This window comes from Salmo salar, chromosome ssa02 (assembly GCF_905237065.1).
Source record: "Salmo salar chromosome ssa02, Ssal_v3.1, whole genome shotgun sequence".
Classification (NCBI taxonomy): domain Eukaryota; kingdom Metazoa; phylum Chordata; class Actinopteri; order Salmoniformes; family Salmonidae; genus Salmo; species Salmo salar.
Window position 1 is genome coordinate 93,760,755 of NC_059443.1, and position 15,868 is coordinate 93,776,622.

General features: G+C 38.6%; 10 non-coding genes across 10 annotated transcripts; all 10 read left to right on the plus strand.

The window, feature by feature from the left end:
- The first annotated feature begins 285 nt into the window (after positions 1-285).
- On the plus strand, positions 286-358 carry trnat-cgu (transfer RNA threonine (anticodon CGU)). The gene has a single exon. It is a non-coding gene; the product is annotated as a tRNA-Thr (tRNA).
- A 1,648-nt stretch (positions 359-2,006) lies between these two features.
- trnat-cgu (transfer RNA threonine (anticodon CGU)) lies at positions 2,007-2,079 on the plus strand. Its single transcript has one exon. It is a non-coding gene; the product is annotated as a tRNA-Thr (tRNA).
- A 2,314-nt stretch (positions 2,080-4,393) lies between these two features.
- On the plus strand, positions 4,394-4,466 carry trnam-cau (transfer RNA methionine (anticodon CAU)). Its single transcript has one exon. It is a non-coding gene; the product is annotated as a tRNA-Met (tRNA).
- Positions 4,467-4,736: 270 nt separating this feature from the next.
- Positions 4,737-4,809, plus strand: trnat-cgu (transfer RNA threonine (anticodon CGU)). The gene has a single exon. It is a non-coding gene; the product is annotated as a tRNA-Thr (tRNA).
- Positions 4,810-5,752: 943 nt separating this feature from the next.
- trnam-cau (transfer RNA methionine (anticodon CAU)) lies at positions 5,753-5,825 on the plus strand. Its single transcript has one exon. It is a non-coding gene; the product is annotated as a tRNA-Met (tRNA).
- A 1,990-nt stretch (positions 5,826-7,815) lies between these two features.
- Positions 7,816-7,888, plus strand: trnam-cau (transfer RNA methionine (anticodon CAU)). Its single transcript has one exon. It is a non-coding gene; the product is annotated as a tRNA-Met (tRNA).
- A 272-nt stretch (positions 7,889-8,160) lies between these two features.
- Positions 8,161-8,233, plus strand: trnam-cau (transfer RNA methionine (anticodon CAU)). The gene has a single exon. It is a non-coding gene; the product is annotated as a tRNA-Met (tRNA).
- A 1,318-nt stretch (positions 8,234-9,551) lies between these two features.
- On the plus strand, positions 9,552-9,624 carry trnat-cgu (transfer RNA threonine (anticodon CGU)). The gene has a single exon. It is a non-coding gene; the product is annotated as a tRNA-Thr (tRNA).
- A 1,646-nt stretch (positions 9,625-11,270) lies between these two features.
- On the plus strand, positions 11,271-11,343 carry trnat-cgu (transfer RNA threonine (anticodon CGU)). The gene has a single exon. It is a non-coding gene; the product is annotated as a tRNA-Thr (tRNA).
- Positions 11,344-12,287: 944 nt separating this feature from the next.
- trnam-cau (transfer RNA methionine (anticodon CAU)) lies at positions 12,288-12,360 on the plus strand. The gene has a single exon. It is a non-coding gene; the product is annotated as a tRNA-Met (tRNA).
- The last annotated feature ends 3,508 nt before the right edge of the window (positions 12,361-15,868 follow it).

Sequence of the window (15,868 nt, forward strand, 5' to 3'; positions counted from 1 at the left end):
ATCCTCACACGGGGCAGCAAAGATTTTAAAAAGAAAGTGTTGTCTGAAGAATAAGTGACAATTAATTCTCAGATGTTTTGGACTTTCAGACAATACATACTTTTGTTTCGGTGGATACCACATCTTAAGGTCGATATCTATATTTCTTACTTTCGAATGAAATCATAGTTTTTTCTCAGGTTTTGTGGACTTTCAGACCATACATTTTGGCACGGTGCTTACAACGTCAGCGTCAAAATCTGAAGGTCGGTATCGATATTTTTCTTACACTTAACGATTTAATGTGCCTCGTTGGTGCAGCAGGCAGCGCGTCAGTCTCGTAATTTGAAGGTCGTGAGTTCGATTCTCACACGGGGCAGCAAAGCTTATAAAAAGACTGTTCACTGATGGTGAAAATAAATTCTCAGTGGTTTTGGACTTTCAGACAATACATACTTTTGTCACGGTGGAAACCACATCTTAAGGTCGATATCAAATTGTTTTACTTTAGAATGAAATCATAGTTTTTTTCTCAGGTGTTGTGGTTTTTCAGACCATACATTTTGGCACGGTGCTTACAACGTCACTGTCAAAAAGTGAAGGTCGGTATCGATATTTTTTCTTTCGATTTGTTGATTAAATCTGCTTCGTTAGCGCAGTAGGTAGCGCGTCAGTCTCATAATCTGAAGGTCGTGAGTTCGATCCTCACAAGGGGCAGCAAAGCTTATAGGAAGACAGTGTTGTCTGAAGGTGAAAATTAATTCTCAGTGGTTTTGGACTTTCAGACAATACATACTTTTGTCACGGTGGAAACCACATCTTAAGGTCGATATCAAATTGTTTTACTTTAGAATGAAATCATAATTTTTTTCTCAGGTGTTGTGGTTTTTCAGACCATACATTTTGATACGGTGCTTACAACGTCACTGTCAAAATCTGAAGGTCGGTATCGATATTTTTTCTTACACTAAATGATTTCATTTGCCTCGTTGGTGCAGCAGGCAGCGAGTCAGTCTCATAATCTGAAGGTCGTGAGTTCCATCCTCACAAGGGGCAGCAAAGCTTATAAAAAGACTGTTGTCTGAGAGTGAAAATTAATTCTCAGTGGTTTTGGACTTTAAGACAATACATACTTTTGTCACGGTGGAAACCACATCTTAAGGTCGATATCAAATTGTTTTACTTTAGAATGAAATCATAGTTTTTTTCTCAGGTGTTGTGGTTTTTCAGACCATACATTTTGGCACGGTGCTTACAACGTCACTGTCAAAAAGTGAAAGTCGTTATCGATATTTTTTCTTTACGCTTAATGTTTAAAAGTGCCTCGTTGGCGCAGCAGGCAGTGCGTCAGTCTCATAATCTGAAGGTCGTGAGTTCGATCCTCACACGGGGCAGCAAAGCTTTCAAAAAAACAGTGTTTTCTGAAGATGAAGTGAAAATTAATTCTCAGTGGAATTGGACGTTCAGACGATACATACTTTTGTCACGGTGCTTACAACGTCACTGTCAAAATCTGAAGGTCGGTATCCATATCTATATTTTTTACTTTAGAATGAAATCATTGTTTTTTTCTTAGGTGTTGTGGACTTTCAGACCATACATTTTGGCACGGTGCTTACAACGTCACTGTCAAAATCTGAAGGTCGGTATCTATATTTTTTCTTACACTTAATGCTTTAATGTGCCTCGTTGGTGCAGCATGCAGCGCGTCAGTCTCATAATCTGAAGGTCGTGAGTTAGATCCTCACACGGGGCAGCAAAGACTTTAAAAAGAAAGTGTTGTCTGAAGAATAAGTGACAATTAATTCTCAGATGTTTTGGACTTTCAGACAATACATACTTTTGTTTCGGTGGATACCACATCTTAAGGTCGATATCTATATTTCTTTTTTTCGAATGAAATCATAGTTTTTTTCTCAGGTTTTGTGGACTTTCAGACCATACATTTTGGCACGGTGCTTACAACGTCAGCGTCAAAATCTGAAGGTCGGTATCGATATTTTTTCTTACACTTAACGATTTAATGTGCCTCGTTGGTGCAGCAGGCAGCGCGTCAGTCTCGTAATTTGAAGGTCGTGAGTTCGATTCTCACACGGGGCAGCAAAGCTTATAAAAAGACTGTTCACTGATGGTGAAAATAAATTCTCAGTGGTTTTGGACTTTCAGACAATACATACTTTTGTCACGGTGGAAACCACATCTTAAGGTCGATATCAAATTGTTTTACTTTAGAATGAAATCATAGTTTTTTTCTCAGGTGTTGTGGTTTTTCAGACCATACATTTTGGCACGGTGCTTACAACGTCACTGTCAAAAAGTGAAGGTCGGTATCGATATTTTTTTCTTTCGATTTGTTGATTAAATCTACTTCGTTAGCGCAGTAGGTAGCGCGTCAGTCTCATAATCTGAAGGTCGTGAGTTCGATCCTCACAAGGGGCAGCAAAGCTTATAGGAAGACAGTGTTGTCTGAAGGTGAAAATTAATTCTCAGTGGTTTTGGACTTTCAGACAATACATACTTTTGTCACGGTGGAAACCACATCTTAAGGTCGATATCAAATTGTTTTACTTTAGAATGAAATCATAATTTTTTTCTCAGGTGTTGTGGTTTTTCAGACCATACATTTTGATACGGTGCTTACAACGTCACTGTCAAAATCTGAAGGTCGGTATCGATATTTTTCTTACACTAAATGATTTCATTTGCCTCGTTGGTGCAGCAGGCAGCGAGTCAGTCTCATAATCTGAAGGTCGTGAGTTCCATCCTCACAAGGGGCAGCAAAGCTTATAAAAAGACTGTTGTCTGAGAGTGAAAATTAATTCTCAGTGGTTTTGGACTTTAAGACAATACATACTTTTGTCACGGTGGAAACCACATCTTAAGGTCGATATCAAATTGTTTTACTTTAGAATGAAATCATAGTTTTTTTCTCAGGTGTTGTGGTTTTTCAGACCATACATTTTGGCACGGTGCTTACAACGTCACTGTCAAAAAGTGAAGGTCGGTATCGATAATCTTTTCTTTCGATTTGTTGATTAAATGTGCTTCGTTAGCGCAGTAGGTAGCGCGTCAGTCTCATAATTTGAAGGTCGTGAGTTCGATCCTCACACGGGGCAGCAAAGCTTTTAAAAAAACAGTGTTGTCTGAAAATGAAGGGAAAATTAATTCTCAGTTGTTTTGGACTTTCAGACAATACATACTTTTGTCACAGTGGATACCACATCTTAAGGTCGATATCTATATTTTTTACTTTAGAATGAAATCATTGTTTTTTTCTCAGGTGATGTGGACTTTCAGACCATACATTTTGGCACGGTGCTTACAACGTCTCTGTCAAAATCTGAAGGTCGGTATCGATATTTTTTCTTACACTTAATGATTTAATGTGCCTCGTTGGTGCAGCAGGCAGCGCGTCAGTCTCATAATCTGAAGGTCGTGAGTTACATCCTCACACGGGGCAGCAAAGCTGTTAAAAAGACAGTGTTGTCCGAAGATGAAGTGAAAATTAATTCTCAGTTGTTTCGGACTTTCAGACAATACATACTTTTGTCACAGTGGATACCACATCTTAAGGTCGATATCTATATTTTTTACTTTAGAATGAAATCATAGTTTTTTTCTCAGGTGTTGTGGTTTTTCAGACCATACATTTTGGCACGGTGCTTACAACGTCACTGTCAAAAAGTGAAGGTCGGTATCGATAATTTTTTCTTTCGATTTCATGATTAAATGTGCTTCGTTAGCGCAGTAGGTAGCGCGTCAGTATCATAATCTGAAGGTCGTGAGTTAGATCCTCACACGGGGCAGCAAAGATTTTAAAAAGAAAGTGTTCTCTGAAGAATAAGTGACAATTAATTCTCAGATGTTTTGGACTTTCAGTCAATACATACTTTTGTTTCGGTGGATACCACATCTTAAGGTCGATATCTATATTTCTTACTTTCGAATGAAATCATAGTTTTTTTCTCAGGTGTTGTGGACTTTCAGACCATACATTTTGGCACGGTGCTTACAACGTCAGCGTCAAAATCTGAAGGTCGGTATCGATATTTTTCTTACACTTAACGATTTAATGTGCCTCGTTGGTGCAGCAGGCAGCGCGGCAGTCTCATAATTTGAAGGTCGTGAGTTCGATTCTCACACGGGGCAGCAAAGCTTATAAAAAGACTGTTGTCTGATGGTGAAAATAAATTCTCAGTGGTTTTGGACTTTCAGACAATACATACTTTTGTCACGGTGGAAACCACATCTTAAGGTCGATATCAAATTGTTTTACTTTAGAATGAAATCATTGTTTTTTTCTCAGGTGTTGTGGTTTTTCAGACCATACATTTTGGCACGGTGCTTACAACGTCACTGTCAAAAAGTGAAGGTCGGTATTGATATTTTTTCTTTCGATTTGTCGATTAAATGTGCTTCGTTAGCGCAGTAGGTAGCGCGTCAGTCTCATAATCTGAAGGTCGTGAGTTCGATCCTCACACGGGGCAGCAAAGCTTTTAAAAAGACAGTGTTGTCTGAAGATGAAGTGAAAATTAATTCTCAGTTGTTTTGGACTTTCAGACAATACATACTTTTGTCACAGTGGATACCACATCTTAAGGTCGATATCTATATTTTTTACTTTAGAATGAAATCATATTTTTTTTCTCAGGTGATGTGGACTTTCAGACCATACATTTTGGCACGGTGCTTACAACGTCAGCGTCAAAATCTGAAGGTCGGTATCGATATTTTTCTTACACTTAACGATTTAATGTGCCTCGTTGGTGCAGCAGGCAGCGCGTCAGTCTCGTAATTTGAAGGTCGTGAGTTCGATTCTCACACGGGGCAGCAAAGCTTATAAAAAGACTGTTCACTGATGGTGAAAATAAATTCTCAGTGGTTTTGGACTTTCAGACAATACATACTTTTGTCACGGTGGAAACCACATCTTAAGGTCGATATCAAATTGTTTTACTTTAGAATGAAATCATAGTTTTTTTCTCAGGTGTTGTGGTTTTTCAGACCATACATTTTGGCACGGTGCTTACAACGTCACTGTCAAAAAGTGAAGGTCGGTATCGATATTTTTTCTTTCGATTTGTTGATTAAATCTACTTCGTTAGCGCAGTAGGTAGCGCGTCAGTCTCATAATCTGAAGGTCGTGAGTTCGATCCTCACAAGGGGCAGCAAAGCTTATAGGAAGACAGTGTTGTCTGAAGGTGAAAATTAATTCTCAGTGGTTTTGGACTTTCAGACAATACATACTTTTGTCACGGTGGAAACCACATCTTAAGGTCGATATCAAATTGTTTTACTTTAGAATGAAATCATAATTTTTTTCTCAGGTGTTGTGGTTTTTCAGACCATACATTTTGATACGGTGCTTACAACGTCACTGTCAAAATCTGAAGGTCGGTATCGATATTTTTTCTTACACTAAATGATTTCATTTGCCTCGTTGGTGCAGCAGGCAGCGAGTCAGTCTCATAATCTGAAGGTCGTGAGTTCCATCCTCACAAGGGGCAGCAAAGCTTATAAAAAGACTGTTGTCTGAGAGTGAAAATTAATTCTCAGTGGTTTTGGACTTTAAGACAATACATACTTTTGTCACGGTGGAAACCACATCTTAAGGTCGATATCAAATTGTTTTACTTTAGAATGAAATCATAGTTTTTTTCTCAGGTGTTGTGGTTTTTCAGACCATACATTTTGGCACGGTGCTTACAACGTCACTGTCAAAAAGTGAAGGTCGGTATCGATAATCTTTTCTTTCGATTTGTTGATTAAATGTGCTTCGTTAGCGCAGTAGGTAGCGCGTCAGTCTCATAATTTGAAGGTCGTGAGTTCGATCCTCACACGGGGCAGCAAAGCTTTTAAAAAAACAGTGTTGTCTGAAAATGAAGGGAAAATTAATTCTCAGTTGTTTTGGACTTTCAGACAATACATACTTTTGTCACAGTGGATACCACATCTTAAGGTCGATATCTATATTTTTTACTTTAGAATGAAATCATTGTTTTTTTCTCAGGTGATGTGGACTTTCAGACCATACATTTTGGCACGGTGCTTACAACGTCTCTGTCAAAATCTGAAGGTCGGTATCGATATTTTTCTTACACTTAATGATTTAATGTGCCTCGTTGGTGCAGCAGGCAGCGCATCAGTCTCATAATCTGAAGGTCGTGAGTTACATCCTCACACGGGGCAGCAAAGCTGTTAAAAAGACAGTGTTGTCCGAAGATGAAGTGAAAATTAATTCTCAGTTGTTTCGGACTTTCAGACAATACATACTTTTGTCACAGTGGATACCACATCTTAAGGTCGATATCTATATTTTTTACTTTAGAATGAAATCATTGTTTTTTTCTCAGGTGTTGTGGTTTTTCAGACCATACATTTTGGCACGGTGCTTACAACGTCACTGTCAAAAAGTGAAGGTCGGTATTGATAATTTTCTCTTTCGAATTTTTGATTAGATGTGCCTCGTTAGCGCAGTAGGTAGCGCCTCAGTCTCATAATCTGAAGGTCGTTAGTTCGATCCTCACACGGGGCAGCAATGCTGTTAATAAGAAAGTGTTGTCTGAAGATGAAGTGAAAATTAATTCTCAGTGGTTTTGGACTTCCAGACAATACATACTTTTGTCACAGTGGATACCACATCTTAAGGTCGATATCTATATTTTTTACTTTAGAATGAAATCATAGTTTTTTTCTCAGGTGTTGTGGTTTTTCAGACCATACATTTTGGCACGGTGCTTACAACGTCACTGTCAAAAAGTGAAGGTCGGTATCGATAATTTTTTCTTTCGATTTCATGATTAAATGTGCTTCGTTAGCGCAGTAGGTAGCGCGTCAGTATCATAATCTGAAGGTCGTGAGTTAGATCCTCACACGGGGCAGCAAAGATTTTAAAAAGAAAGTGTTCTCTGAAGAATAAGTGACAATTAATTCTCAGATGTTTTGGACTTTCAGTCAATACATACTTTTGTTTCGGTGGATACCACATCTTAAGGTCGATATCTATATTTCTTACTTTCGAATGAAATCATAGTTTTTTTCTCAGGTGTTGTGGACTTTCAGACCATACATTTTGGCACGGTGCTTACAACGTCAGCGTCAAAATCTGAAGGTCGGTATCGATATTTTTCTTACACTTAACGATTTAATGTGCCTCGTTGGTGCAGCAGGCAGCGCGGCAGTCTCATAATTTGAAGGTCGTGAGTTCGATTCTCACACGGGGCAGCAAAGCTTATAAAAAGACTGTTGTCTGATGGTGAAAATAAATTCTCAGTGGTTTTGGACTTTCAGACAATACATACTTTTGTCACGGTGGAAACCACATCTTAAGGTCGATATCAAATTGTTTTACTTTAGAATGAAATCATAGTTTTTTTCTCAGGTGTTGTGGTTTTTCAGACCATACATTTTGGCACGGTGCTTACAACGTCACTGTCAAAAAGTGGAGGTCGGTATCGATAATTTTTTCTTTAGATTTGTTGATTAAATGTGCTTCGTTAGCGCAGTAGGTAGCGCGTCAGTCTCATAATCTGAAGGTCGCGTGTTCGATCCTCACACGGGGCAGCAAAGATTTTAAAAAGAAAGTGTTCTCTGAAGATGAAGTGAAATTTAATTCTCAGATGTTTTGGACTTTCAGACAATACATACTTTTGTCACGGTGGAAACCACATCTTAAGGTCGATATCAAATTGTTTTACTTTAGAATGAAATCATTGTTTTTTTCTCAGGTGTTGTGGTTTTTCAGACCATACATTTTGGCACGGTGCTTACAACGTCACTGTCAAAAAGTGAAGGTCGGTATTGATATTTTTTTCTTTCGATTTGTCGATTAAATGTGCTTCGTTAGCGCAGTAGGTAGCGCGTCAGTCTCATAATCTGAAGGTCGTGAGTTCGATCCTCACACGGGGCAGCAAAGCTTTTAAAAAGACAGTGTTGTCTGAAGATGAAGTGAAAATTAATTCTCAGTTGTTTTGGACTTTCAGACAATACATACTTTTGTCACAGTGGATACCACATCTTAAGGTCGATATCTATATTTTTTACTTTAGAATGAAATCATATTTTTTTTCTCAGGTGATGTGGACTTTCAGACCATACATTTTGGCACGGTGCTGACAACGTCACTGTCAAAATCTGAAGGTCGTTATCGATATTTTTTCTTTACGCTTAATGTTTAGAAGTGCCTCGTTGGCGCAGCAGGCAGCGCGTCAGTCTCATAATCTGAAGGTCGTGAGTTCGATCCTCACACGGGGCAGCAAAGCTTATAAAACGACAGTGTTGTCTGAAGGTGAAAATTAATTCTCAGTGGTTTTGGACTTTCAGACAATACATACTTTTGTCACGGTGGAAACCACATCTAAAGGTCGATATCAAATTGTTTTACTTTAGAATGAAATCATTGTTTTTTTCTCAGGTGTTGTGGTTTTTCAGACCATACATTTTGGCACGGTGCTTACAACGTCACTGTCAAAAAGTGAAGGTCGGTATTGATAATTTTCTCTTTCGAATTGTTGATTAGATGTGCCTCGTTAGCACAGTAGGTAGCGCCTCAGTCTCATAATCTGAAGGTCGTGAGTTCGATCCTCACACGGGGCAGCAAAGCTTTAAATAAGAAAGTGTTGGCTGAAGATGAAGTGAAAATTAATTCTCAGTGGTTTTGGACTTCCAGACAATATATACTTTTGTCACAGTGGATACCACATCTTAACGTCGATATCTATATTTTTTACTTTAGAATGAAATCATTGTTTTTTTCTCAGGTGTTGTGGTTTTTCAGACCATACATTTTGGCACGGTGCTTACAACGTCACTGTCAAAAAGTGAAAGTCGTTATCGATATTTTTTCTTTACGCTTAATGTTTAAAAGTGCCTCGTTGGCGCAGCAGGCAGTGCGTCAGTCTCATAATCTGAAGGTCGTGAGTTCGATCCTCACACGGGGCAGCAAAGCTTTTAAAAAAACAGTGTTTTCTGAAGATGAAGTGAAAATTAATTCTCAGTGGAATTGGACGTTCAGACGATACATACTTTTGTCACGGTGCTTACAACGTCACTGTCAAAATCTGAAGGTCGGTATCCATATCTATATTTTTACTTTAGAATGAAATCATTGTTTTTTTCTTAGGTGTTGTGGACTTTCAGACCATACATTTTGGCACGGTGCTTACAACGTCACTGTCAAAATCTGAAGGTCGGTATCTATATTTTTTCTTACACTTAATGCTTTAATGTGCCTCGTTGGTGCAGCATGCAGCGCGTCAGTCTCATAATCTGAAGGTCGTGAGTTAGATCCTCACACGGGGCAGCAAAGATTTTAAAAAGAAAGTGTTGTCTGAAGAATAAGTGACAATTAATTCTCAGATGTTTTGGACTTTCAGACAATACATACTTTTGTTTCGGTGGATACCACATCTTAAGGTCGATATCTATATTTCTTACTTTCGAATGAAATCATAGTTTTTTTCTCAGGTTTTGTGGACTTTCAGACCATACATTTTGGCACGGTGCTTACAACGTCAGCGTCAAAATCTGAAGGTCGGTATCGATATTTTTTCTTACACTTAACGATTTAATGTGCCTCGTTGGTGCAGCAGGCAGCGCGTCAGTCTCGTAATTTGAAGGTCGTGAGTTCGATTCTCACACGGGGCAGCAAAGCTTATAAAAAGACTGTTCACTGATGGTGAAAATAAATTCTCAGTGGTTTTGGACTTTCAGACAATACATACTTTTGTCACGGTGGAAACCACATCTTAAGGTCGATATCAAATTGTTTTACTTTAGAATGAAATCATAGTTTTTTTCTCAGGTGTTGTGGTTTTTCAGACCATACATTTTGGCACGGTGCTTACAACGTCACTGTCAAAAAGTGAAGGTCGGTATCGATATTTTTTCTTTCGATTTGTTGATTAAATCTGCTTCGTTAGCGCAGTAGGTAGCGCGTCAGTCTCATAATCTGAAGGTCGTGAGTTCGATCCTCACAAGGGGCAGCAAAGCTTATAGGAAGACAGTGTTGTCTGAAGGTGAAAATTAATTCTCAGTGGTTTTGGACTTTCAGACAATACATACTTTTGTCACGGTGGAAACCACATCTTAAGGTCGATATCAAATTGTTTTACTTTAGAATGAAATCATAATTTTTTTCTCAGGTGTTGTGGTTTTTCAGACCATACATTTTGATACGGTGCTTACAACGTCACTGTCAAAATCTGAAGGTCGGTATCGATATTTTTCTTACACTAAATGATTTCATTTGCCTCGTTGGTGCAGCAGGCAGCGAGTCAGTCTCATAATCTGAAGGTCGTGAGTTCCATCCTCACAAGGGGCAGCAAAGCTTATAAAAAGACTGTTGTCTGAGAGTGAAAATTAATTCTCAGTGGTTTTGGACTTTAAGACAATACATACTTTTGTCACGGTGGAAACCACATCTTAAGGTCGATATCAAATTGTTTTACTTTAGAATGAAATCATAGTTTTTTTCTCAGGTGTTGTGGTTTTTCAGACCATACATTTTGGCACGGTGCTTACAACGTCACTGTCAAAAAGTGAAAGTCGTTATCGATATTTTTTCTTTACGCTTAATGTTTAAAAGTGCCTCGTTGGCGCAGCAGGCAGTGCGTCAGTCTCATAATCTGAAGGTCGTGAGTTCGATCCTCACACGGGCAGCAAAGCTTTCAAAAAAACAGTGTTTTCTGAAGATGAAGTGAAAATTAATTCTCAGTGGAATTGGACGTTCAGACGATACATACTTTTGTCACGGTGCTTACAACGTCACTGTCAAAATCTGAAGGTCGGTATCCATGTCTATATTTTTTACTTTAGAATGAAATCATTGTTTTTTTCTTAGGTGTTGTGGACTTTCAGACCATACATTTTGGCACGGTGCTTACAACGTCACTGTCAAAATCTGAAGGTCGGTATCTATATTTTTTCTTACACTTAATGCTTTAATGTGCCTCGTTGGTGCAGCATGCAGCGCGTCAGTCTCATAATCTGAAGGTCGTGAGTTAGATCCTCACACGGGGCAGCAAAGACTTTAAAAAGAAAGTGTTGTCTGAAGAATAAGTGACAATTAATTCTCAGATGTTTTGGACTTTCAGACAATACATACTTTTGTTTCGGTGGATACCACATCTTAAGGTCGATATCTATATTTCTTACTTTCGAATGAAATCATAGTTTTTTTCTCAGGTTTTGTGGACTTTCAGACCATACATTTTGGCACGGTGCTTACAACGTCAGCGTCAAAATCTGAAGGTCGGTATCGATATTTTTTCTTACACTTAACGATTTAATGTGCCTCGTTGGTGCAGCAGGCAGCGCGTCAGTCTCGTAATTTGAAGGTCGTGAGTTCGATTCTCACACGGAGCAGCAAAGCTTATAAAAAGACTGTTCACTGATGGTGAAAATAAATTCTCAGTGGTTTTGGACTTTCAGACAATACATACTTTTGTCACGGTGGAAACCACATCTTAAGGTCGATATCAAATTGTTTTACTTTAGAATGAAATCATAGTTTTTTTCTCAGGTGTTGTGGTTTTTCAGACCATACATTTTGGCACGGTGCTTACAACGTCACTGTCAAAAAGTGAAGGTCGGTATCGATATTTTTTTCTTTCGATTTGTTGATTAAATCTACTTCGTTAGCGCAGTAGGTAGCGCGTCAGTCTCATAATCTGAAGGTCGTGAGTTCGATCCTCACAAGGGGCAGCAAAGCTTATAGGAAGACAGTGTTGTCTGAAGGTGAAAATTAATTCTCAGTGGTTTTGGACTTTCAGACAATACATACTTTTGTCACGGTGGAAACCACATCTTAAGGTCGATATCAAATTGTTTTACTTTAGAATGAAATCATAATTTTTTTCTCAGGTGTTGTGGTTTTTCAGACCATACATTTTGATACGGTGCTTACAACGTCACTGTCAAAATCTGAAGGTCGGTATCGATATTTTTTCTTACACTAAATGATTTCATTTGCCTCGTTGGTGCAGCAGGCAGCGAGTCAGTCTCATAATCTGAAGGTCGTGAGTTCCATCCTCACAAGGGGCAGCAAAGCTTATAAAAAGACTGTTGTCTGAGAGTGAAAATTAATTCTCAGTGGTTTTGGACTTTAAGACAATACATACTTTTGTCACGGTGGAAACCACATCTTAAGGTCGATATCAAATTGTTTTACTTTAGAATGAAATCATAGTTTTTTTCTCAGGTGTTGTGGTTTTTCAGACCATACATTTTGGCACGGTGCTTACAACGTCACTGTCAAAAAGTGAAGGTCGGTATCGATAATCTTTTCTTTCGATTTGTTGATTAAATGTGCTTCGTTAGCGCAGTAGGTAGCGCGTCAGTCTCATAATTTGAAGGTCGTGAGTTCGATCCTCACACGGGGCAGCAAAGCTTTTAAAAAAACAGTGTTGTCTGAAAATGAAGGGAAAATTAATTCTCAGTTGTTTTGGACTTTCAGACAATACATACTTTTGTCACAGTGGATACCACATCTTAAGGTCGATATCTATATTTTTTACTTTAGAATGAAATCATTGTTTTTTCTCAGGTGATGTGGACTTTCAGACCATACATTTTGGCACGGTGCTTACAACGTCTCTGTCAAAATCTGAAGGTCGGTATCGATATTTTTTCTTACACTTAATGATTTAATGTGCCTCGTTGGTGCAGCAGGCAGCGCGTCAGTCTCATAATCTGAAGGTCGTGAGTTACATCCTCACACGGGGCAGCAAAGCTGTTAAAAAGACAGTGTTGTCCGAAGATGAAGTGAAAATTAATTCTCAGTTGTTTCGGACTTTCAGACAATACATACTTTTGTCACAGTGGATACCACATCTTAAGGTCGATATCTATATTTTTTACTTTAGAATGAAATCATAGTTTTTTTCTCAGGTGTTGTGGTTTTTCAGACCATACATTTTGGCACGGTGTTTACAAAGTCACTGTCAAAATCTGAAGGTCGGTATCGATATTTTTTCTTACACTTAATGATTTAATGTGCCTCGTTGGCGCAGCAGGCAGTGCGTCAGTCTCATAATCTGAAGGTCGTGAGTTCGATCCTCACACGGTGCAGCAAAGATAAAAAAAAAAAAAGTGTTTTCTGAAGATGAAGTGAAAATTAATTCTCAGTGGTATTGGACGTTCAGACGATACATACTTTTGTCACGGTGCTTACAACGTCACTGTCAAAATCTGAAGGTCGGTATCCATATCAATATTTTTTACTTTAGAATGAAATCATTGTTTTTTTCTCAGGTGATGTGGACTTTCAGACCATACATTTTGGCACGGTGCTTACAACGTCACTGTCAAAATCTGAAGGTCGTTATCGATATTTTTTCTTAACGCTCAATGTTTAAAAGTGCCTCGTTGGCGCAGCAGGCAGCGCGTCAGTCTCATAATCTGATAGGTCGTGAGTTCGATCCTCACACGGGGCAGCAAAGCTTATAGAAAGACAGTGTTGTCTGAAGGTGAAAATTAATTCTCAGTGGTTTTGGACTTTCAGACAATACATACTTTTGTCACGGTGGAAACCACATCTTAAGGTCGATATCAAATTGTTTTACTTTAGAATTAAATCATTGTTTTTTTCTCAGGTGTTGTGGTTTTTCAGACCATACATTTTGGCACGGTGCTTACAACGTCACTGTCAAAAAGTGAAGGTCGGTATTGATAATTTTTTCTTTACGCTTAATGTTTAGAAGTGCCTCGTTGGCGCAGCAGGCAGCGCGTCACTCTCATAATCTGAAGATCGTGAGTTCGATCCTCACACGGGGCAGCAAAACTTTTAAAAAAAAAGTGTTTTCTGAAGATGAAGTGAAAATGAATTCTCACTGGTATTGGACGTTCAGACGATACATACTTTTGTCACGGTGCTTACAACGTCACTGTCAAAATCTGAAGGTCGGTATCGATATCTATATTTTTTACTTTAGAATGAAATCATTGTTTATTTCTTAGGTGTTGTGGACTTTCAGACCATACATTTTGCCACGGTGCTTACAACGTCACTGTCAAAATCTGAAGGTCGGTATCGATATTTTTTCTTACACTTAATGATTTAATGTGCCTTGTTGGTGCAGCAGGCAGCGCGTCACTCTCATAATCTGAAGGTCGTGAGTTCGATCCTCACACGGGGCAGCAAATCTTTAAAAAAAACAGGGCTTTCTGAAGGTGAAAATTAATTCTTAGTGGTTTTGGACTTTCAGACAATAGATACTTTTGTCACGGTGGAAACCACATCATAAGGTCGATATCAAATTGTTTTACTTTAGAATGAAATCATTGTTTTTTTCTCAGGTGTTGTGGTTTTTCAGACCATACATTTTGGCACGGTGCTTACAACGTCACTGTCAAAAAGTGAAGGTCGGTATCGATATTTTTTTCTTTCGATTTGTTGATTAGATGTTCTTTGTTAGCGCAGTAGGTAGCGCGTCAGTCTCATAATCTGAAGGTCGTGAGTTCGATCCTCACACGGGGCTGCAAAGTTTTTAAAAGACAATGTCCGAAGATGAAGTGAAAATTAATTCTCAGTGGTTTTGGACTTTCAGACAATACATACTTTTGTCACAGTGGATACCACATCTTAAGGTCGATATCTATATTTTTTACTTTAGAATGAAATCATAGTTTTTTTCTCAGGTGATGTGGACTTTCAGACCATACATTTTGGCACGGTGCTTACAACGTCACTGTCAAAATCTGAAGGTCGTTATCGATATTTTTTCTTTACGCTTAATGTTTAGAAGTGCCTCGTTGGCGCAGCAGGCAGCGCGTCACTCTCATAATCTGAAGATCGTGAGTTTGATCCTCACACGGGGCAGCAAAGCTCTTAAAAAGACAGTGTTTTCTGAAGATGAAGTGAAAATGAATTCTCAGTTCTATTGGACGTTCAGACGATACATACTTTTGTCACGGTGCTTACAACGTCACTGTAAAATCTGAAGGTCGGTATCGATATCTATATTTTTTACTTTAGAATGAAATCATTGTTTTTTTCTTAGGTGTTGTGGACTTTCAGACCATACATTTTGGCACGGTGCTTACAACGTCACTGTCAAAATCTGAAGGTCGGTATCGATATTTTTTCTTACACTTAACGCTTTAATGTGCCTGGTTGGTGCAGCAGGCAGCGCGTCAGTCTCATAATCTGAAGGTCGTGAGTTAGATCCTCACACGGGGCAGCAAAGATTTTAAAAAGAAAGTGTTGTCTGAAGAATAAGTGACAATTAATTCTCAGATGTTTTGGACTTTCAGACAATACATACTTTTGTTTCGGTGGATACCACATCTTAAGGTCGATATCTATATTTCTTACTTTCGAATGAAATCATAGTTTTTTTCTCAGGTGTTGTGGACTTTCAGACCATACATTTTGGCACGGTGCTTACAACGTCACTGTCAAAAAGTGAAGGTCGGTATCGATATTTTTTTCTTTCGATTTGTTGATTAGATGTTCTTTGTTAGCGCAGTAGGTAGCGCGTCAGTCTCATAATCTGAAGGTCGTGAGTTCGATCCTCACACGGGGCTGCAAAGTTTTTAAAAGACAATGTCCGAAGATGAAGTGAAAATTAATTCTCAGTGGTTTTGGACTTTCAGACAATACATACTTTTGTCACAGTGGATACCACATCTTAAGGTCGATATCTATATTTTTTACTTTAGAATGAAATCATAGTTTTTTTCTCAGGTGATGTGGACTTTCAGACCATACATTTTGGCACGGTGCTTACAACGTCACTGTCAAAATCTGAAGGTCGTTATCGATATTTTTCTTTACGCTTAATGTTTAGAAGTGCCTCGTTGGCGCAGCAGGCAGCGCGTCACTCTCATAATCTGAAGATCGTGAGTTTGATCCTCACACGGGGCAGCAAAGCTCTTAAAAAGACAGTGT